The sequence below is a fragment of the Bombina bombina genome, chromosome 5 (genome assembly GCF_027579735.1).
Source record: "Bombina bombina isolate aBomBom1 chromosome 5, aBomBom1.pri, whole genome shotgun sequence".
Taxonomy (NCBI): Eukaryota; Metazoa; Chordata; class Amphibia; order Anura; family Bombinatoridae; genus Bombina; species Bombina bombina.
The window spans coordinates 614,229,584-614,252,826 of NC_069503.1; the positions used below are offsets into that span (position 1 = coordinate 614,229,584).

Genomic DNA, 23,243 nt, shown 5'->3' on the forward strand with positions numbered 1-23,243 from the left:
ATGTTGCTATTTAATCCTTGCACCAAGTCATTTATAAAAATATTTAAAAAAAAAAACAGGACCCAGTACTGATCCCTGGGGGACTCCACTGATTGCCTTTATCCAATCTGAGTATCATCCGTTTACTACTACTTGTTGCTCCCTGTCTTTTTTCCAGTTATTTAGCTAACATTTTCAGCTATTCCCAGTCCCTTAATTTTGTACTTTAATCTGTCATTTGACACTGTATCAAACACCATTGCAAAATCCAGGTATATCTCATCAACTGATTCCCATTTTTCTATATTTTTACTTCTTAGTAGAATCTAATTAGACTAGTTTGACTTGATCTATTTCTCATAAAACCGTGCTGATTTGAATTCATAATTTTGTTTACATGAATATACTCAGCAGTATAATCCCTTCAAGTATCTTCCCCACTATTGATGTGAGACTAACAGGTTTATAGCTTCCTGAATCAGCCCTGCTTCCCTTTTTTTAAAAAAAGTGACACCACATCAGCTTTACGCTAGTCCTGGGCTACTATGCCTAAGGATAATGTGTCTTAAAAGATTTAAAGTAAAGGTTTGGCTATAACAGTGCTACATTCCCATAAAACCCTTTGGTGTATTCTATCTGGGCCTGAAGTTTTATTTACCTTAATATTATCCAGTTTTTTCCTGATATACTCTAGAGATAACCCAGTTCATGGTATGGGCTTTTATGTTCTAGTTTCAAAGTATCTCTCATTGGTTCCTCTATTGTGTTTATTGAAGAAAATAACTGGTTTAGTACCTCAGCCTTCTCTGTGTCACTACTAATCATGCTACACATCACAAATTTTAGTGTACCTATATTTTCCTTCTTAGATTTTTTTCCATTTATGTGCTTAAAAAACTTTTAGGGTTTGACTTAGAATTTTGCAATTAATTTTTCATTTTTAATTTTGGCTTATTTGATTGCTTTTTTGCATTCTTTGTTATATTCCTTTTATATTTTGAATGTTGAGTCTGTACTATTTAATTTAAATAATTTAAATGCCCTTAGTTTTTTCCTTCGGGATTTGCTATTTAACCACATTGGCTTGGATTTATTTATTTTACTTTTATAACCATATTGTATGTGTTGATATGTATATTTATTTAACAAAGTTTTATATGTCATTTATCCTCTGTATTTTTATTAGAGAATACTTTGTCCCAATTTATGTTATTTAACAATTTCCTTTTGAATTTTGCTTTCTTAGAATTAAAAGTCTTAGTTGAACTCTTATAATACTGCTTATGGAAAGTGATTTTAAATGTGACCATGTTATGATCACTGTTACCTAAATGTTCCTTGACTTCTATGTTTGATATTATATCTGTATTGTTTGATAGCACTAAATCCAATATAGCTTTCTTCATAGTTAACTCCTCTATTAATTGTGACATGAAGTTATTCTTGAGATCATTTAAAACTCTCTGGCCTAGATTTGTAGTTTTGCGTTAGAAGGGGTGCGTTAGCTACGCATGCTTTTTTTTGGTCGCACCTTTTAAATACCGCTGGTATTTAGAGTTCTCTGAAGGGCTGTGTTAGGCTCCAAAAAGGGAGCGTAGAGCATAATTTACCGACACTGCAACTCTAAATACCAGCGGTGCTTACGGACGCGGCCAGCTTAAAAAACGTGCTCGTGCACGATTCCCCCATAGGAAACAATGGGGCAGTTTGAGCTGAAAAAAAATCTAACACCTGCAAAAAAGCAGCGTTCAGCTCCTAACGCAGCCCCATTGTTTCCTATGGGGAAACTCTTCCTAAGTATGCACCTAACACCCTAACATGTACCCCGAGTCTAAACACCCCTAACCTTACACTTATTAACCCCTAATCTGCCGACCCCGCTATCGCTGACCCCTGCATTTTTTTAACCCCTAATCTGCCGCTCCGTACACCGCCGCAACCTACATTATAGCTATTTACCCCTAATCTGCTGCCCCTAACACCGCCGACCCCTATATTATATTTATTAACCCCTAATCTGCCCCCCACAATGTCGCCGCCAGCTACCTACAATAATTAACCCCTAATCTGCCGACCGGACCTCACCGCTACTATAATAAAGTTGTTAACCCCTAATCCGCCTCACTCCCGCCTCAATAACCCTATCATAAATAGTATTAACCCCTAATCTGCCCTCCCTAACATCGCCGACACCTAACTTCAATTATTAACCCCTAATCTGCCGACCGGACCTCACCGCTACTCTATTAAATTTATGAACCCCTAAAGCTAAGTCTAACCCTAACACCCCCCTAAATTAAATATAATTTAAATCTAACGAAATAAATTAAATCTTATTAAATAAATTATTCCTATTTAAAGCTAAATACTTACCTGTAAAATAAACCTTAATATAGCTACAATATAAATTATAATTATATTGTAGCTATTTTAGGATTAATATATATTTTACAGGCAACTTTGTATTTATTTTAACCAGGTACAATAGCTATTAAATAGTTAAGAACTATTTAATAGCTACCTAGTTAAAATAATTACAAAATTACCTGTAAAATAAATCCTAACCTAAGTTACAATTAAACCTAACACTACACTATCAATAAATTAATTAAACTACCTACAATAATCTACAATTAAACCTAACACTACACTATCAATAAATTAATTAAATACAATACCTACAAATAAATACAATTAAATAAACTAACTAAAGTACAAAAAATAAAAAAATATTTACAAACATTAGAAAAATATTACAACAATTTTAAACTAATTACACCTACTCTAAGCCCCCTAATAAAATAACAAAGCCCCCCAAAATAAAAAAATGCCCTACCCTATTCTAAAATTAAAATAGAAAAGCTCTTTTACCTTACCAGCCCTTAAAAGGGCCTTTTGCGGGGCATGCCCCAAATAATTCAGCTCTTTTGCCTGTAAAAATAAACACAATACCCCCCCCAACATTACAACCCACCACCCACATACCCCTAATCTAACCCAAACCCCCCTTAAATAAACCTAACACTAAGCCCCTGAAGATCTTCCTACCTTATCTTCACCACACCGGGTATGACCGATCCGTCCAGGCTCCGAAATCTTCATCCAAGCCCAAGCGGGGGCTGGTGATCCATCATCCGGCTGAAGTCTTTTATAAAGCGGCTGAAGAAGTCCAGAAGAGGCTCCAAAGTCTTCATCCTATCCGGGCCGAAGAGGAGATCCGGACCGGCAACCATCTTCATCCAAGCGGCATCTTCTATCTTCATCCGATGACGAGCGGCTCCATCTTGAAGACCTCCGGCGCGGATCCATCCTCTTCTTCCGACGTCCTAAGTCCGAATGAAGGTTCCTTTAAATGACGTCATCCAAGATGGCGTCCCTCGAATTCTGATTGGCTCATAGGATTCTATCAGCCAATCGGAATTAAGGTAGGAAAATTCAGATTGGCTGATGGAATCAGCCAATCAGATTCAAGTTCAATCCGATTGGCTGATCCAATCAGCCAATCAGATTGAGCTTGCATTCTATTGGCTGTTCAGATCAGCCAATAGAATGCGAGCTCAATTAGGGATTAATAAGTGTAGGTAGGTGTCGGCGACGTTGAGGGGGGCAGATTAGGGGTTAATAAATATAATATAGGGGTCGGCGGTGTTAGGGGCAGCAGATTAGGGGTACATAAGTATAACGTAGGTGGCGGCGGTGTGTGGTCGGCAGATTAGGGGTTAAAAAAATTTAATAGAGTGGCGGCGATGTGGGGGGACCTCAGTTTAGGGGTACATAGGTAGTTTATGGGTGTTAGTGTACTTTAGACCACAGTAGTTAAGAGCTTTATGAACCGGCGTTAGCCCAGAAAGCTCTTAACTCCTGTTTTTTTTTCTGCGGCTGGAGTCTTGTCGTTAGATTTCTAACGCTCATTTCAGCCAAGACTCTAAATACCGGCGTTAGAAAGATCCCATTGAAAAGATAGGATACGCAAATGGCGTAGGGGGATCTGCGGTATGGAAAAGTCGCGGCTGCAAAGTGAGCGTTAGACCCTTTAATGACTGACTCTAAATACCAGCGGGCAGTAAAAACCAGCGTTAGGAGCCTCTAACGCTGGTTTTGACGGCTACTGCAGAACTCTAAATCTAGGCGTCTATCCCTTAGCTGTATTACTGGTTTTATTGGCCCAGTTTATGTTGGGGTAGAATATCTCCCATAATTACAGCACTTTCCTATTTGCATTAGTAGTTGATTTTCCTCAGTGTCACTAATGTTGGGGGGCTTGTAGCATGTTTCTATTAATATTTTTTTTTAGGATTTTTTCCCCACCCTTTATTTCATCCCACAGGGTCTCTATGTTATCATTTGTATCATCCTAAATATCTTCCCTTATTGTAGGTTTAAGGTCAGGTTTAATATACCTGCAAATTCTTCCACCCCTTTCATTACTCCGGTTCCTCCTAAATAAAGTATAACCCTCTAAGTTAACTGCCCAGTTATGTGAATCATCCCACCAGGTTTCAGTTATACTTATAATATCATAGATCTCTTCTGCAACTACTCCAGCTCCCCCATTTTACTTGTTATGCTTCTTGCCTTTGCTGTCAAACATTTAATTTTCATGTGCTTTCTGCTGCTACTTGGTTGCACTTTCCTCCAAACTTTCTAATGTGACATTTCCTAAGTATACCCTTCTGTCATTCCTTCCTTGAGATATTCTAGGTGTGTCATATTCACTGACTAATCTGTCTGTTCTATTATGTTTGTACTGACCCTCCTACTTTTGCCTAGGTTAAAAGATTCTCTAAACGTGCTTCCATCCTCTCCCCCAACACACCTGCACCCATGTCATTCAGGTGCAATCCATCCTTACTGTACAAATTGTACCCAAGTAAAAAGTTAGCCCAGTACTCTAAAAAGTCAAACCCCTGATTTTTACACCATGGTTTAACTAGGACCTTAGCTCCGTCTGCACATGGCACTGGTAATATCTCTGAAAATATTACCTTGGAGGTCCTTGCTACCAAACACCCTGAAGTCATTTTTTAGGAAACTCCATCTCCCGCTGATTCCTTGATTAATGCCAATATGCACCATGACTGCAGTATACATTTTATATGTATATTATTGGGTATTACTCCCCGCCTCCTGCTAGTCATGGGTGCTGCCTTGTTGACATTTACCTTTTATTGCATTTCAGTGCTAATGTATTGGCACATGTGCAGTACCTTTCCTTTAGGTAACTGCAGTGTAACCTAGGTTCCAACACCCATAATTAAAGGGAGGTGAATGAAATATATTTAGTGTTTGATATCCCTTTAATGAACAGTTATCTCACCCTGCCTTGGTTCATAGTGTCCGAAAGTTCTATTTGTACTGTCTATTTCTTCAGGTCAGAGGGTTTCAGAATTGTCTGCCTTATCTTGCAATCCACCTTACTTGATTTCTTTCATGTAAATGGCAAGAGTCCATGAGCTAGTGACGTATGAGATATACATTCCTGCCAGGAGGGGGCAAAGTTTCCCAAACCTCAAAATGCCTATCAATACGTCTCCCACCACACTCACACCTTAGTTTTACAAACTTTGCCTCCTATGGAGGTGGTAAAGTAAGTTTGTGCGTAATTTCTAGGATTTCTATGAAAAGCGCTTCTAAGCATTCTGAAGCCCAATTCCTCTGAGTACAGTGTTTGTCAGAGGGATGTAAAGAGAGTATTGCCTGTTGATTTTTATGGTTTCACTCATGGGAAATCTTTTCAAGTGTTCTCTGTTATCGGTCGTAGGGATTCATCTCCTACCTCCCTTTTCAGATTGACAATATACTCTTATATCATTACCTCTGCTGATAGTTTTCAGTACTGGTTTGGCTGTCTGCTATATGTGGATGGGTGTCTGTCGTTAAGTATGTATCATTATTTAAGACACTCTCAGCTATGTTTGGTGCTTTATGTTTTAAATATAAAGTTTTAAACATATGTATTTACTTATATTTGCCATGAGTCAGGTCTATGTGTATTTCCCTTTGCAGTCTAACAGTTTCAGTATGGGAATCATGTTTTAGGAAGTTATTTTTTACCTGGAGTTTAGTCTTTTTTTTCCAATTTGACTTGCTTTTCCTTATTTTCGCGGGCAAACTAGGCTCGCAAGGGTGCAATAATGCTATTATTTATTGCGTAATTTTTGGCGCTAATTTTCGTCTACAGTAGCGCAAGTTTAGTAATTTCTGGTGTCTTAGTTGATGTTAGGTTGTTTGGCGCGTAGTCGCACTTGTTATGACACGAATTGCATAATTTCCGGCTGTTGGTTGGCACCAAAAAATTTCATTACTATTTGCGTTGTGCGTCATACTTGGCGCCAAATATTTTAGTTATTTTACCCCACTTCCTTGATGCTTTTGCTCTCTTTATATACTAGAGGGCTATGCTGTTTGCTTTTCTGCCTATTTAGCATATGCATTTTTTCCCATTCCTGAAACTGCTATATGAGGAAATTGGATATTTGTTTTAATGTTATTTTTTCTTTTACATTTTTGCAATGATGTCTCAGTCTGATCCTGCCTCAGAAGCTACTGTAGGAACCATGGTGCCTGAACACAGTTCTGCCAAAGCTAAGTGTATCTGTTGTAAGCAAGCTGAGATTATATCTCCGGCTATATTATGTAACAGTTGTCATGATAAGCTTTTGCATGTCGATAATGTTTTCATTAGTACTAGTACAGCACCTGTTGTTCCCTCAACATCTAATGTACATGATATCCCTGTTGATATGAAAAATTATATTGCTGATGCAGTACAGAAGGCTATGTCTGCTATTCCACCTTCTAATAAACGTAAAAAGTCTTTTAAAACCTCTCATAAGTCTGATAAAATTTGTAATGACCGACAACATTCTGAAATATCCTCCTCTGAAGAGGATCTCTCTGGTTCAGAAGATCCTATTTCAGACATTGAAATTGATAAATCTTCTTATCTTTTTAAGATTGAATATATTCGTTTTTTATTGAAAGAAGTATTGGTTACTTTGGATATTGAGGAGTCTGATCCTCTTGATAACAAATCCAGTAAGCGTTTAAATTCTGTTTTTAAACCTCCTGTGATTACTCCTGAGGTTTTTCCTGTTCCAGATGCTGTTTCTGATGTGATTGCTAAGGAATGGTCTAAGCCTGGTGCTTCTTTTAATCTTTCTTCTAGGTTCAAGAAGCTATATCCTTTACCAGTGGCTAAATTGGAGTTTTGGGAAAAAGTCCCTAAGGTTGATGGGGCTATTTCTACTCTTGCCAAACGTACTACTATTCCTATGGAAGATAGTACTTCTTTTAAAGATCCTTTAGATAGCAAGATTGAATCTTATCTAAGGAAAGCTTTTTTTGCATTCTGGCTATATTCTCAGGCCTGCCATTTATATGGCTGATGTTGCAGCTGCATCAACTTTTTGGTTGGATAGCCTAGCACATCAGGAAGCAGATCCTGATTTGTCTAGCATTATTCGTTTGCTTCAACATGCTAATCATTTTATCTGTGATGCTATTTTTGATGTCATCAAGATTGATGTTAAATGTATGTCTTTAGCTATTTTAGCTAGAAGAGCCTTATGGCTTAAATCTTGTAATGCTGACATGGTATATAAATCTAGATTATTATCTATATCTTTCCAGGGTAATAATTTATTTGGTTCTCAGTTGGATTCTATTATTTCCACTATCACTGGGGGAAGGGAGTTTTTTTGCCCCAAGATAAAAATCTAAGGGTAAATTTAAAGCTTCTAATCTAAACCACTCCTTCCCCTAAAGACTCTGGTTCCAATTGGAAGCCGTCTTTAAGTTGGAATAAATTCAAGCCTTTTAAGAAATCAAAGCCAGCTCCCAAGTCTGCATGAAGGTGCGGCCCTCAATCCAGTTCAGCTGGTGGGGGGCAGATTCAAATTATTTCAAGACATTTGGGCAGATTCTGTTCAAAATCAGTGGATTCAGAGCATTGTCTCAAGGGTATCGAATAGGTTTCAGAGTAAGACCTCCTGTGAGAAGATTATTTCTCTCTCATGTTCCAACAAATCCTGTGAAAGCTCAGGCTTTTCTGAAGTGTATTTCAGATCTAGAGCTTTCAGGGGTAATTATACCAGTTCCGCATCAGGAACAGGGTCTGGGTTTTTATTCAAATCTATTCATTGTCCCGAAGAAAGAAAATTCATTCAGACCAGTTCTGGATCTGAAGTTTTTGAATCGTTTTGTAAGGGTCCCAACTTTCAAGATGGTGACTATAAGGACTCTTCTACCTTTTGTTCAGCAAGGTCATTACATGTCCACAATAGACTTACAGGACGCTTATCTTCACATTCCGAGTCATCCAGATCACTATTGGTTTCTGAGATTCTCTTTTCTAGACAAGCATTACCAATTTGTCGCTCTTCCATTTGACCTAGCAACAGCTCCAAGAATCTTTTTGAAGGTTCTCGGTGCCCTTCTATCTGTTCTATCGGTATTGCAGTGTTTCCTTATTTGGATGATATCTTGGTACTGGCTCAATCTTTTCATTTAGCAGAATCTCACACAAATGAACAAGTGTTGTTTTTTTTAAAGACATGGTTGGAGGATCAATTTACCAAAAAAGTTTCTTGATTCCTCAAACAAGGGTCACCTTTTTAGGTTTCCAGATAGATTCAGTATCCATGACTCTGTCTTTAACAGACAAGAGACGAATGAAATTGGTTTCAGCCTGTTGAAACCTTCAGTCTCGATCATTTCCTTCAGTGGCTATGTGTATGGAAGTTTTAGGTCTCATGACTGCAGCATCGGAGGCAATCCCCTTTGCTCGTTTTCATATGAGACCTCTGCAGCTTTGCATGCTGAATCAATGGTGCAGGGATTATACTCGGATATCACAATTGATATTCTTAAATACCAGCATTCTACTCTCTCTGACTTGGGGGTTAGACCATCTTTGTATTGTTCAAGGGGCCTCTTTTGTTCATCCTTCCTGGACTGTAGTCTCAACAGATGCAAGTCTTTCAGGTTGGGGAGCTGTCTGGGGATCTCTGACAGCACAAGGGGTTTGGAATCCTCTAGAGGCGAGGTTACCCATCAATATCTTAGATCTCTGTGCTATTCTCAGGGCTCTTCGGGCTTGGCCTCTATTAAAGAGAGAACTTTTCATTCGCTTTCAGACAGACAATATCACAACTGTGGCATATATCAATCATCAGGGAGGGACTCACAGTCCTTTAGCAATGAAATAAGTATCACTGATACTTTCTTGGGCAGAATCCAACTCTTGTCTAATTTCTGCGATTCATATCCCAGGTGTAGACAATTGGGAAGCGGATTATCTCAGCCGTTAGACTTTGCATCCGTGGGAGTGGTCTCTCCATCCAGATGTGTTTTTTCAGATTGTACAGATATGGGGGTCTTCCAGAAATAGATCTGATGGCTTCCCATCTAAACAAGAAGTTTACCAGATACCTTTTCAGGTCCAGGGATCCTCAGGCGGAGATGGTGGATGCATTAGCAGTTCCTTGGTCTTACCAACTTGCTTATATTTTTCCGCCTTCACTTCTTCTTCCAAGGGTTATCTCCAAGATCATAATGGAACAATCGCATGTGTTTCTCATAGCACCAGCATAGCCTCACAGGTTTTTTGGTATGCGGATCTTGTCCGGATGTCCAGTTGTCAACCTTGGCTACTTCCTTTAAGGCCAGACCTTCTGTCTCAAGGGCCGTTTTTCTATCAGGATCTCAAATTGCTAAATTTGAAGGTATGGAAATTAAACGCTTAGTGCTTTGTCATAGAGGTTTCTCTGACTCAGTGATTAATACTATGTAGGCTTGTAAGTCTGTTTCAAGGAAGATTTATTATCAGGTTTGGAAACCCTATATTTCATTGTGTTCTTCTCGTAAATTCTCTTGGCATTCTTTAAGAATTCCTAAAATCTTACAGTTTCTTCAGGATGGTTTGGATAAAGGTTTGTCTACAAGTACTTTGAAGGGACAAATCTCTGTTCTTTCTGTTTAATTTCATAGAAAGATTGCTAAACTTCCTTATATTCACTGTTTTGTTCAGGCTTTGGTCCTTATTAAGCCTGTTATTAAATCTTTTTCTCCTCCTTGGTTTTGAAGGTTGTGCAGGCTTCTCCTTTTGAGCCTATGCATTCTTTGGATATTAAACTACTTTCTTGTGAAGTATTGTTCCTTTTGGCTATTTCTTCTAAGAGTTTCTGAATTGTCTATTCTCTCTTGTGAGTCTCCTTTTCTGATTTTCCATCAGGATAAAGCTGTTTTGTGGAATTCGTTTAAATGTCTTCCTAAGGTTGCAAATTCTAACAACATTAGTAGAGAAATTGTTGTTTCTTTCTTGTGTCCGAATCCTAAGAATTCTCTTGAGAAGTTGTTACACTCTTTGGATGTGGTAAGAGCTTTGAATAGTATGTTGAGGCTACTAGCGATTTCAGGAAGACTTCTAGTCTATTTTAAAACAAAATTTATTCTTACCTGATGATAAATTATTTTCTTTCTTGGTGGTGAGAATTCACAAACCCGCTTGTTTGTATAGTAAGTGGTGGCAGTATAGTATTGCCACACTTTTCTCTTTTGGTTCCTTTTATCTTTTTCCTTGGCTATACATACTACTGGGAGAGAGAGAGGCAAATGGGAGGGATATTTCAAGTCTCTGGTGTGGTGTCTTTGCCTTTTCCTGGTTGACAGGTGATGTAATCCCAAGAGTAAGGTTGTGGACGCTCACCACCAGTAAAGAAAATAATTTATCAGGTGAGAATAAATTTCGTTTTTTGAAGAACATTCCTAGGTAGGTAGTGTGCTTTTTGGTGGGGCACTTCATGGCAACAAACACTGCTGCTATCTAGTGCTCTTGCAAATGTATAACATTGTTAAAAATATTCTTGTAAAACTACTGTTATATAGTACCACATACATGTGCACGGACCTGCGCTGCCTGGAAACGCTGGGAGAATGGCAGTGATGCCATGACATACAGATTAACACATAAAAACATGTCTTAAGATAGGCTAATGGTTAGGACGAAACGTTAGCTTTGACGTTTAATAGATTATAAATAAAGGAATCCTGTAATACAAGACCTGAGAGTGCCATTTAATGATTCTGTGTGTATGGAGATATATATATATATATATATATATATATATATATATATATATATATATATATATACAGTTGTGCTCAAAAGTTTGCATACCCTGGCAGAAATCGTGAAATTTCGGAATTGATTTTTAAAATATGACCATACCAAAAAACTATCTTTTATTTAGGGACAGGACCAGTGCAAGGATTTTTGTATACACAAACGAAGGTACATTTTGACGCCCCGCCCCCAATCCACACCATGACACCATAAAATCCCCCCGACAATGCCACCAACCTCCCCTGGCCTCCTCCAGACCCCCTCATACCAAATACATTTTATTTCCGCTCTATTATTAATTACTGTATTAGCCACCATATGTTTATATTAGCTGTCATGTCGTATATGATTATTAGCCACCATATGTGTGTATATTAGCTAATCTGCCATATATGGGTAGTAGTAAGTATTAGCTTATATATATATGTTAAAATGAAATAATAATGCAGCCAGGAATTCTGTTATATATTAAATCCGCATATTCCTACCCCTTACTTCACTAGTTTGCTGGTCTGGCCATCTGGGTGGGCGTCACTAAGCTAATTCTTATACTTGCTACTCTTGTATGGCAGTTTAGCTAATATACACGCATATGGTGGCTAATACAGTAATTATTACTGTATTTATCCACCGCCATATGTGTATATAGCTATTTAGCTTTCATATATGGTATTAGCTATATATATATATATATATATATATACAGTGGGACCTCGGTTTACGAATTTAATTCGTTCTCCGGGACGTTTCTTATTGCGAAAAATTCGTAAACCGAAACACGGTTTCCCATAGGAATGCATTGAAAACCAATTAATGCGTTCCGGAGGTGAGAGAAAAAGTCAAATAAAGTCTACAAAACCTGCTGCAAAAGGCTCCAAAATTTGCTGCAAATGGCTCCAATGGCTCCAAAAGGCTCCACAACTTGCTGCAAATGGCTCCAAAGGGCTCAACAACTTGCTGCAAATGGCTCCAAAAGGCTCAACAACTTGCTGCAAATGGCTCCAAAACCTCTCCAACTGCTACCCACACTTCAGTATGCAGGGGCAAACCGGGACACTTGTTTCGTATTGCGAAAAAAATTCGTAAACCGAGGGGCAAACCGGAACATTTGTTTCGTATTGCGAAAAAAATTCTTAAACCGAGACAATTTTTTTCAAGATTTTGAATTCGTAAACCGAAATTTCGTATACCGAGTCGTTTGTAAACCGAGGTCCCACTGTATATATATATATATATATATATATATATATATATATATATTGATCAAAGAGAACACTGAAAGTAAACCTAATCCTGCAACCCCCTATTAAGCCAATCAAATACAAAATGCAGACACCTTCCCTTTAAGACCAAATCAGCGTATACATCATACACTAATTGAGATAAATCAAAATAATATTTATTTAGGGCAATAAAAAACATATAAATTAAACTGAGCCTATATCAGGGATCCCTGAATAAATGTTACTGGTATAAATGTTGCAACTTAAAGCAAAGTGTAGCCATATAATGTGGCACAACATAATCAGCAATCTGCTAAAGTTCCACGTGGAATAATGAACAATGTATCCACAACATGTTGCAGTTCATATGAATATAACAAAACAAGCCTCTCTTCTTAGTGACAGGGTATTCACTGTAAAAATCACCACAGCATGTAAAGAGATAGGCGGTTCTCCTAGAGACCGAGCTAGCCAGTGACATCACAAATTGGAGGCGGACACACAGAGTTAGTGTGTTTTGGAAGACACCGGTCCTGGCATTAGGGGTAAGAAGACCTGCATACTAACATATACTAAATAGAGCTATTGAGTCCCTGTGGACTCCTATAATATCGTCCAAAATAACGCATACGAACGGATTCTCATATTTATCAAAGCACTCTGCGCCTATAATTGCGCAAATCTGAAAGAAACTTCTACGCACTCCACTTGCATTCGCCTAGGCGCACAGACGCGCTCCCGAGTGCACCAATATACATTAGTAATAGGCGTAATTTAACAGCCCGACCTACAAATACGCCCAGTTGCTTATTCATCATTGCTTTGTGCCGATAATTTCGGCTGTAATTGCGTATTGTATATTTCGCCATACAGACTGAGTCGAACACCATTATAATACATGCTTTTACATCTTGTGATGCAGTACTTTCTTCTTTTAACTAATTTTTCAAAAGTTCAGCGCAAAGAAGATACTGTTATTGCCAGAAATTTGCGCTTCCACAGGCGCATATGGTACCAAACGTTTTATATATATATATATCGATATATTGATATATTTATTTTTGTGTCAACATATGGCACAAACAGCACAGAAACATTATATAATATAAATATTAGCTAAATAGTTACCTAAAAAACGTTCTTTTAATAATCTAAAGATGGCGGCGCAAATATTTATAGGGATGTACTGTTATAAATAGGGAGTAAATAGGGAGTAAATGCTTTTTCCGACAGGCGAAATTTATCATTATTACGCCCCAGCTCGCCTGCGCAAAGTTACGTCTATTTTTTTGATAAATTTAGGTGCACATGTGCGCCTCTCCGGAGGCGAGCTGGGGCGCAGTTACAGGCAAAGAACATACAGAGTTCGCCTAGCCTTTGATAAATCTAGCCCTAAATCTTAAAAAGAAAATTGGGTGTTCAGGTTGCTTTTCAGTTTAAGCCACTTGAGGGCACCAAAAGGAAGTTTTTTTTTCTCAATTTCTGAGGCTGCTAGATTGCTAAATGTTAATAAATGCTGGTGTTTGTTTAAGCAAGGTTAAATATCTTTTTATAAATTGTCAACCTATTTTATTGTTAATTACTAAATACCAGAACACCCTTAATTACAAAGAATGTGGTCCTCTATACACTGCGTACAAACCTACGGACACTGGTTGTGAGTCTTGTTATGAAGAAATGGAATGTGGCAGCATTTTATTTATTTCTAGCAAGGAGAACTGAACACAGAGTTTATAAGCCTTAAGCCAGTCAGTTTAACCTCGTAACTGCAACACCACACCCATAACCTTGTCTATACACATACAGCACTCTGTTTATCATGTAGAATTAGAATGATAAGAACTGAATGTAAAAAATTAAAAACAATTAAAACTTTCTTTGTTAAATATAATAGCATTAAAAATGTAACACTGCTTCCATTTATCATCACATATATTCTTGCTAAGGTATTGAAAAAAAAACATCATTTATGTTGTATTTTTAATAATCTTAAAGAGACATGAAAGTAAAAATATTTTTTCAGTTTAATTCTATTATCAAATTTACTTTGATCTCTTGGAATCCTTTGTTAAAAGGAAACCTAGGTAGGTTTAGGAGCAGCAGTGCACTACTATGTGTCTACACATACATGCCTTTTGTCATTGGCTCACTAGATGTGTGCAGCTAGGTCCCAGTAGTGCTACTTTGGAGCTGACTTTAAAGGGACATTAAACACTTTGAGAAGGTAATATAAAAGGATAAATGTTATATATACAGGGAGTGCAGAATTATTAGGCAAATGAGTATTTTGACCACATCATCCTCTTTATTCATGTTGTCTTACTCCAAGCTGTATAGGCTCGAAAGCCTACTACCAATTAAGTATATTAGGTGATGTGCATCTCTGTAATGAGAAGGGGTGTGGTCTAATGACATCAACACCCTATATCAGGTGTGCATAATTATTAGGCAACTTCCTTTCCTTTGGCAAAATGGTTCAAAAGAAGGACTTGACAGGCTCAGAAAAGTCAAAAATAGTGAGATATCTTGCAGAGGAATGCAGCACTCTTAAAATGGCAAAGCTTCTGAAGCGTGATCATCGAACAATCAAGCGTTTCATTCAAAATAGTCAACAGGGTCGCAAGAAGCGTGTGGAAAAACCAAGGCGCAAAATAACTGCCCATGAACTGAGAAAAGTCAAGCGTGCAGCTGCCAAGATGCCACTTGCCACCAGTTTGGCCATATTTCAGAGCTGCAACATCACTGGAGTGCCCAAAAGCACAAGGTGTGCAATACTCAGAGACATGGCCAAGGTAAGAAAGGCTGAAAGACGACCACCACTGAACAAGACACACAAGCTGAAACATCAAGACTGGGCCAAGAAATATCTCAAGACTGATTTTTCTAAGGTTTTATGGACTGATGAAATGAGAGTGAGTCTTGATGGGCCAGATGGATGGGCCCGTGGCTGGATTGGTAAAGAGCTCCAGTCCAACTCAGACACCAGCAAGGTGGAGGTGGAGTACTGGTTTGGGCTGGTATCATCAAAGATGAGCTTGTGGGGCCTTTTTGGGTTGAGGATGGAGTCAAGCTCAACTCCCAGTCCTACTGCCAGTTTCTGGAAGACACCTTCTTCAAGCAGTGGTACAGGAAGAAGTCTGCATCCTTCAAGAAAAACATGATTTTCATGCAGGACAATGCTCCATCACACGCGTCCAAGTACTCCACAGCGTGGCTGGCAAGAAAGGGTATAAAAGAAGAAAATCTAATGACATGGCCTCCTTGTTCACCTGATCTGAACCCCATTGAGAATCTGTGGTCCATCATCAAATGTGAGATTTACAAGGAGGGAAAACAGTACACCTCTCTGAACAGTGTCTGGGAGGCTGTGGTTGCTGCTGCACGCAATGTTGATGGTGAACAGATCAAAACACTGACAGAATCCATGGATGGCAGGCTTTTGAGTGTCCTTGCAAAGAAAGGTGGCTATATTGGTCACTGATTTGTTTTTGTTTTGTTTTTGAATGTCAGAAATGTATATTTGTGAATGTTGAGATGTTATATTGGTTTCACTGGTAAAAATAAATAATTGAAATGGGTATATATTTGTTTTTTGTTAAGTTGCCTAATAATTATGCACAGTAATAGTCACCTGCACACACAGATATCCCCCTAAAATAGCTATAACTAAAAACAAACTAAAAACTACTTCCAAAACTATTCAGCTTTGATATTAATGATTTTTTTGGGTTCATTGAGAACATAGTTGTTGTTTAATAATAAAATTAACCCTCAAAAATACAACTTGCCTAATAATTCTGTACTCCCTGTATATATATATATATATATATATATATATATATATATATATATATATATACTCAGCAATATATTTTAATTATTTATTTTGTCCCCTTTTCCTGTAATTCCATTCTGAAAGTGTGAGCTTTTCAGTTCATGTTATAAATGGAAGTGCAGAACACTTATATTCCACACAGCCATTGCCTGCACACTCTAGTGACCTATTTATAACTGTCCCTGATTGGCCACAGCAGAGAAGGTAACCTATGTTACAACATGGCAGCTCCCATTGTTTTATAGACACTAAAACTTTACACTTATTTTGTCAATATTTAAACAGCTAATACAACTTTTAAAAATACATATACTGTACATGTTATTCTCAGAGTAATCTTTTCTTTCAATGCATCACTCTACCTAGAATTTATTTAGTGTTTAACGTTCCTTTAATCATGTGGTTAAACATTCCTTTTTGCAGTGGTTAAATTAAAAAAATATTTCAACGTATGTTACTTTAAGGGACATTAACGTAAAACATTAAAGGGGCAGTAATCCTACAAAATAATGTTATATAATTCTGCACATAGTGCAGAATTATATAACATTATCTTAGTGCAAACTTTATGCAACATAATATTGTAGCTAAAATTTGATTATAAAAGAGGATTTTTCAGACCGCCGCCCTTGCTCTACTGAGCGGGTCTGGTTTTCCCCCTCAGCGCATCTAAGCAGCTATCTAGTCACAGCCCGGCCCGATCGCGCCATTACACTCAATATAGCTCGTTCCCGCTATCAGACATTGCTCTGATTTTCAGACTCTTCACCAAGCCCCAAAGTTTTAGGAGAATACCGTCAGATACCTACTCCAGCTTGCTCCTGTTTGTGTAAAGGGTCTTTTCATATGCAAAGGAAGGGGGAGGGGGGCATCTGCTTTTTTGCTATAGAACCACTTGCAGTTGGTGTTCCAGTAACCTTTTAAACAGAGCTAAACTGGAAGCTTCTAAGTAAGTTTTTTAAAAAAATATGTGCATCTTATTCTTTATAGTAGTGTCTATTACATGCAGTTATATGAAAATTGGTGTATACTGTTCCTTTAACTCATCCGCCTCTGAGATGGTGGACAGCAATCATCCCAATCAGATATGATTGGGATGATTGACCAACCAATCCCCCCCCCCACCACCACCCCCGAATGTGCAGGGGTCCGACATTTGATACATTTACCCCCTTGTATTGTTGCATCATATAATAGAAGCAGTGCACTTTCCCAGATCTGTGATGTTACTGGCTTTTTACAGCTTTACCTTGCACTTCAGTATAGCTCACATAACAGAGAGCGGAAGCGTTACGTTTTTGCAGGTTTTTTGCACAGTTTAAAAGTTACATGACAAATATAAGCTTCAAGGTGGCGGTGCCCAGTGTGAAGATGCAGAACTTCACTAACTAATAATTGTAAGGGGTAAAATAAGAGAATAACTTTGAAGACTTCTGCAGGCACAGGAGGGAAAACAATGGTGTGTAGTTACAATGCTACTGTAATTCTCTGGAATTCAGAACATTGACCTTTCTTCATGCTGTACAGGGATTGCTTGAAATGTGTTGAATCTCATTTACAACTGTCTCTGATTGGCTACAGCATATGAAATTAAAGATACAACACTCAAAAGGCTTTTCAAGAGGAAGTGACTCTGACTGCAAAACAATGCAAACTATTCTTTTAGTTTATTGGTGAAAATGTGAAGTTATATTAAATAAGCCTCACACATAACATTAAGCAGCACGAAGGGCAAAACAAAATGGTGTTATGCATACAAAAGAGCAGAGATTAAACATGTTACATGTATTTTTGCATGAAAACATTAACTGCTATTTAGACTAAACTAGCATTTAATAATACATTGTGTGCTTACATCTGATACATGTTTTACTGTCTGGAAAACTCTAACAGCTGTACTGGATATAGACGTGCCTTCACTGTTAGTAGATATATTCAGCAAAAGACCAACCATTTTCTAACCCCTTCCTCTTCCTTTTTTAACCCCTTAAGGACACAGGATTTTCCCCAGTTTCCATTCTTAAATGACAAAGGCCATTTTGCTCAGTATTGGTTTCACCATAATTATCCTTGCTCTTGATAAGTGCACCCATACATATTATAAACTGTTTTCTTTCATGTAATTAGCAAGAGTCCATGAGCTAGTGACGTATGGGATATACATTCCTACCAGGAGGGGCAAAGTTTCCCAAACCTCAAAATGCCTATAAATACACCCCTCACCACACCCACAAATCAGTTTTACAAACTTTGCCTCCTATGGAGGTGGTGAAGTAAGTTTGTGCTAGATTCTACGTTGATATGCGCTCCGCAGCAGGTTGGAGCCCGGTTTTCCTCTCAGCGTGCAGTGAATGTCAGAGGGATGTGAGGAGAGTATTGCCTGTTTGAATTCAATGATCTCCTTCTACAGGGTCTATTTCATGGGTTCTCTGTTATCGGTCGTAGAGATTCATCTCTTACCTCCCTTTTCAGATCGACGATATACTCTTATATTTATACCATTACCTCTGCTGATTTTCGTTTCAGTACTGGTTTGGCTTTCTACAACATGTAGATGAGTGTCCTGGGGTAAGTAAGTCTTATTTTCTGTGACACTCTAAAGCTATGGTTGGGCACTTTTTTATAAAGTTCTAAATATATGTATTCAAACATTTATTTGCCTTGACTCAGGATGTTCAACATTTCCTTATTTCAGACAGTCAGTTTCATATTTGGGATAATGAATTTGAATATATCATTTTTATCTTACCTTAAAATTTGACTTTTTCCCTGTGGGCTGTTAGGCTCGCGGGGGCTGAAAATGCTTCATTTTATTGCGTCATTCTTGACGCGGACTTTCTTGGCGCGAAATTTTTTTTCTATTTCCAGCGTCATACGTGTCGCCGGAAGTTGCGTCATTTTCGACGTTTTTCGCGCCAAATAATGTGGGCGTCAATTTTGTCTCCACTTTATTTAAGTCTAATTATTTGTTGCTTCTGGTTACTAGAAGCTTGTTCACTGGCATTTTTTCCCATTCCTGAAACTGTCATTTAAGGAATTTGATCAATTTTGCTTTATATGTTGTTTTTTCTATTACATATTGCAAGATGTCCCACGTTGCAACCGAGTCAGAAGATACTACTGGAAAATCGCTGCCTGGTGCTGGAACTACCAAAGCTAAGTGTATCTGCTGTAAACTTTTGGTAGTTGTTCCTCCAGCTGTTGTTTGTATTAAATGTCATGACAAACTTGTTAATGCAGAAAATATTTCCTTTAGTAAAGTACCATTACCTGTTGCAGTTCCATCAACATCTAATGTTCAGAGTGTTCCTGATAACATAAGAGATTTTGTTTCTGAATCCATTAAGAAGGCTATGTCTGTTATTCCTCCTTCTGGTAAACATAAAAAGTCTTTTAAAACTTGTCTTTATACAGATGAATTTTTAAATGAACATAATCATTCTGATTCTAATGATTCTTCTGATACAGAGGATTCTGTCTCAGAGGTTGATGCTGATAAATCGTCATATTTATTCAAAATGGAATTTATCCGTTCTTTACTTAAAGAAGTCCTAATTGCATTAGAAATTGAGGATTCTGGTCCTCTTGATACTAAATCTAAACGTTTAGACAAGGTCTTTAGATCTCCTGTGGTTATTCCAGAAGTTTTTCCTGTTCCTGGTGCTATTTCTGAAGTAATTTCCAGAGAATGGAATAATTTGGGTAATTCATTTACTCCTTCTAAACGTTTTAAGCAATTATATCCTGTACCGTCCGACAGATTAGAGTTTTGGGACAAAATCCCTAAAGTTGATGGGGCTATTTCTACCCTTGCTAAACGTACTACTATTCCTACGGCAGATGGTACTTCCTTTAAGGATCCTTTAGATAGGAAAATTGAATCCTTTCTAAGAAAAGCTTATCTGTGTTCAGGTAATCTTCTTAGACCTGCTATATCATTGGCTGATGTTGCTGCAGCTTCAACTTTTTGGTTGGAAACTTTAGCGCAACAAGTAACAGATCATGATTCTCATAATATTATTATTCTTCTTCAACATGCTAATAATTTTATCTGTGATGCCATTTTTGATATTATCAGAGTTGATGTCAGGTTTATGTCTCTAGCTATTTTAGCTAGAAGAGCTTTATGGCTTAAAACTTGGAATGCTGATATGTCTTCTAAATCGACTCTACTTTCCCTTTCTTTCCAGGGTAATAAATTATTTGGTTCTCAGTTGGATTCTATTATCTCAACTGTTACTGGTGGGAAAGGAACTTTTTTACCACAGGATAAAAAATCTAAAGGTAAAAACAGTGCTAATAATCGTTTTCATTCCTTTCGTTTCAACAAAGAACAAAAGCCTGATCCTTCATCCTCAGGAGCAGTTTCAGTTTGGAAACCATCTCCAGTCTGGAATAAATCCAAGCCTTCTAGAAAAGCAAAGCCAGCTTCTAAGTCCACATGAAGGTGCGGCCCTCATTCCAGCTCAGCTGGTAGGGGGCAGATTACGTTTTTTCAAAGAAATTTGGATCAATTCTGTTCACAATCTTTGGATTCAGAACATTGTTTCAGAAGGGTACAGAATTGGTTTCAAGATAAGGCCTCCTGCAAAGAGATTTTTTCTTTCCCGTGTCCCAGTAAACCCAGTGAAAGCTCAAGCATTTCTGAAATGTGTTTCAGATCTAGAGTTGGCTGGAGTAATTATGCCAGTTCCAGTTTTGGAACAGGGGCTGGGGTTTTATTCGAATCTCTTCATTGTACCCAAGAAGGAGAATTCCTTCAGACCAGTTCTGGATCTAAAAATATTGAATCGTTATGTAAGGATACCAACATTCAAAATGGTAACTGTAAGGACTATCTTGCCTTTTGTTCAGCAAGGGCATTATATGTCTACAATAGATTTACAGGATGCATATCTGCATATTCCGATTCATCCAGCTCACTATCAGTTCCTGAGATTCTCTTTTCTGGACAAGCATTACCAGTTTGTGGCTCTGCCGTTTGGCCTAGCTACAGCTCCAAGAATTTTTTCAAAGGTTCTCGGTGCCCTTCTGTCTGTAATCAGAGAACAGGGTATTGTGGTATTTCCTTATTTGGACGATATCTTGGTACTTGCTCAGTCTTCACATTTAGCAGAATCTCATACGAATCGACTTGTGTTGTTTCTTCAAGATCATGGTTGGAGGATCAATTCACTAAAAAGTTCATTGATTCCTCAGACAAGGGTAAACTTTTTAGGTTTCCAGATAGATTCAGTGTCCATGACTCTCTCTTTGACAGACAAGAGACGTCTAAAATTGATTTCAGCTTGTCGAAACCTTCAGTCACAATCATTCCCTTCGGTAGCCTTATGCATGGAAATTCTAGGTCTTATGACTGCTGCATCGGACGCGATCCCCTTTGCTCGTTTTCACATGCGACCTCTTCAGCTCTGTATGCTGAACCAATGGTGCAGGGATTACACAAAGATATCTCAATTAATATCTTTAAAACTGATTGTCCGACATTCTCTGACGTGGTGGACAGATCACCATCGTTTAATTCAGGGGGCTTCTTTTGTTCTTCCGACCTGGACTATAATCTCAACAGATGCAAGTCTTACAGGTTGGGGAGCTGTGTGGGGTTTGGGAATCTCAGGAGGTGAGATTACCGATCAATATTTTGGAACTCCGTGCAATTTTCAGAGCTCTTCAGTCTTGGCCTCTTCTGAAGAGAGAGTCGTTCATTTGTTTTCAGAAAGACAATGGCATACATCAATCATCAAGGAGGGACTCACAGTCCTCTGGCTATGAAAGAAGTATCTCGAATTCTGGTTTGGGCGGAATTCAGCTCCTGTCTAATCTCTGCGGTTCATATCCCAGGTATAGACAATTGGGAAGCGGATTATCTCAGTCGCCAAACGTTGCATCCGGGCGAATGGTCTCTTCACCCAGAGGTATTTCTTCAGATTGTTCAAATGTGGGAACTCCCAGAAATAGATCTGATGGCTTCTCATCTAAACAAGAAACTTCCCAGGTATCTGTCCAGATCCCGGGATCCTCAGGCGAAGGCAGTGGATGCATTATCACTTCCTTGGAAGTATCATCCTGCCTATATCTTTCCGCCTCTAGTTCTTCTTCCAAGAGTAATCTCCACGATTCTGAAGGAATGCTCGTTTGTTCTGCTGGTAGCTCCAGCATGGCCTCTCAGGTTTTGGTATGCGGATCTTGTCCGGATGGCCTCTTGCCAGCCGTGGACTCTTCCGTTAAGACCAGACCTTCTGTCGCAAGGTCCTTTCTTCCATCAGGATCTCAAATCCTTAAATTTAAAGGTATGGAGATTGAACGCCTGATTCTTGGTCAAAGAGGTTTCTCTGACTCTGTGATTAATACTATGTTACAGGCTCGTAAATCTGTATCTAGAGAGATATATTATAGAGTCTGGAAGACTTATATTTCTTGGTGTCTTTCTCATCATTTTTCCTGGCATTCTTTTAGAATTCCGAGAATTTTACAGTTTCTTCAGGATGGTTTAGATAAAGGTTTGTCCGCAAGTTCCTTGAAAGGACAAATCTCTGCTCTTTCTGTTCTTTTTCACAGAAAGATTGCTAATCTTCCTGATATTCATTGTTTTGTACAAGCTTTGGTTCGTATAGAACCTGTCATTAAGTCAATTTCTCCTCCTTGGAGTTTGAATTTGGTTCTGAGGGCTCTTCAAGCTCCTCCTTTTGAACCCATGCATTCATTGGACATTAAATTACTTTCTTGGAAAGTTTTGTTCCTTTTGGCCATCTCTTCTGCCAGAAGAGTCTCTGAATTATCTGCTCTTTCTTGTGAGTCTCCTTTTCTGATTTTTCATCAGGATAAGGCGGTGTTGCGAACTTCTTTTGAATTTTTACCTAAGGTTGTGAATTCCAACAACATTAGTAGAGAAATTGTGGTTCCTTCATTATGTCCTAATCCTAAGAATTCTAAGGAGAAATCGTTGCATTCTTTGAATGTTGTTAGAGCTTTGAAATATTATGTTGAGGCTACTAAGTCTATTTGTCATCTTTTCCGGTTCTAGAAAAGGTCAGAAAGCTTCTGCCATTTCTTTGGCATCTTGGTTGAAATCCTTAATTCA

General features: G+C 38.2%; 1 protein-coding gene across 2 annotated transcripts in view; it reads left to right on the forward strand.

Annotated features, from left to right (window-relative positions):
* The window catches only part of OTULIN (OTU deubiquitinase with linear linkage specificity), a 301,396-nt gene that overhangs the window by 152,845 nt on the left and 125,308 nt on the right, over positions 1–23,243 (forward strand). The gene's annotated exons all lie outside the window — the stretch shown is intronic.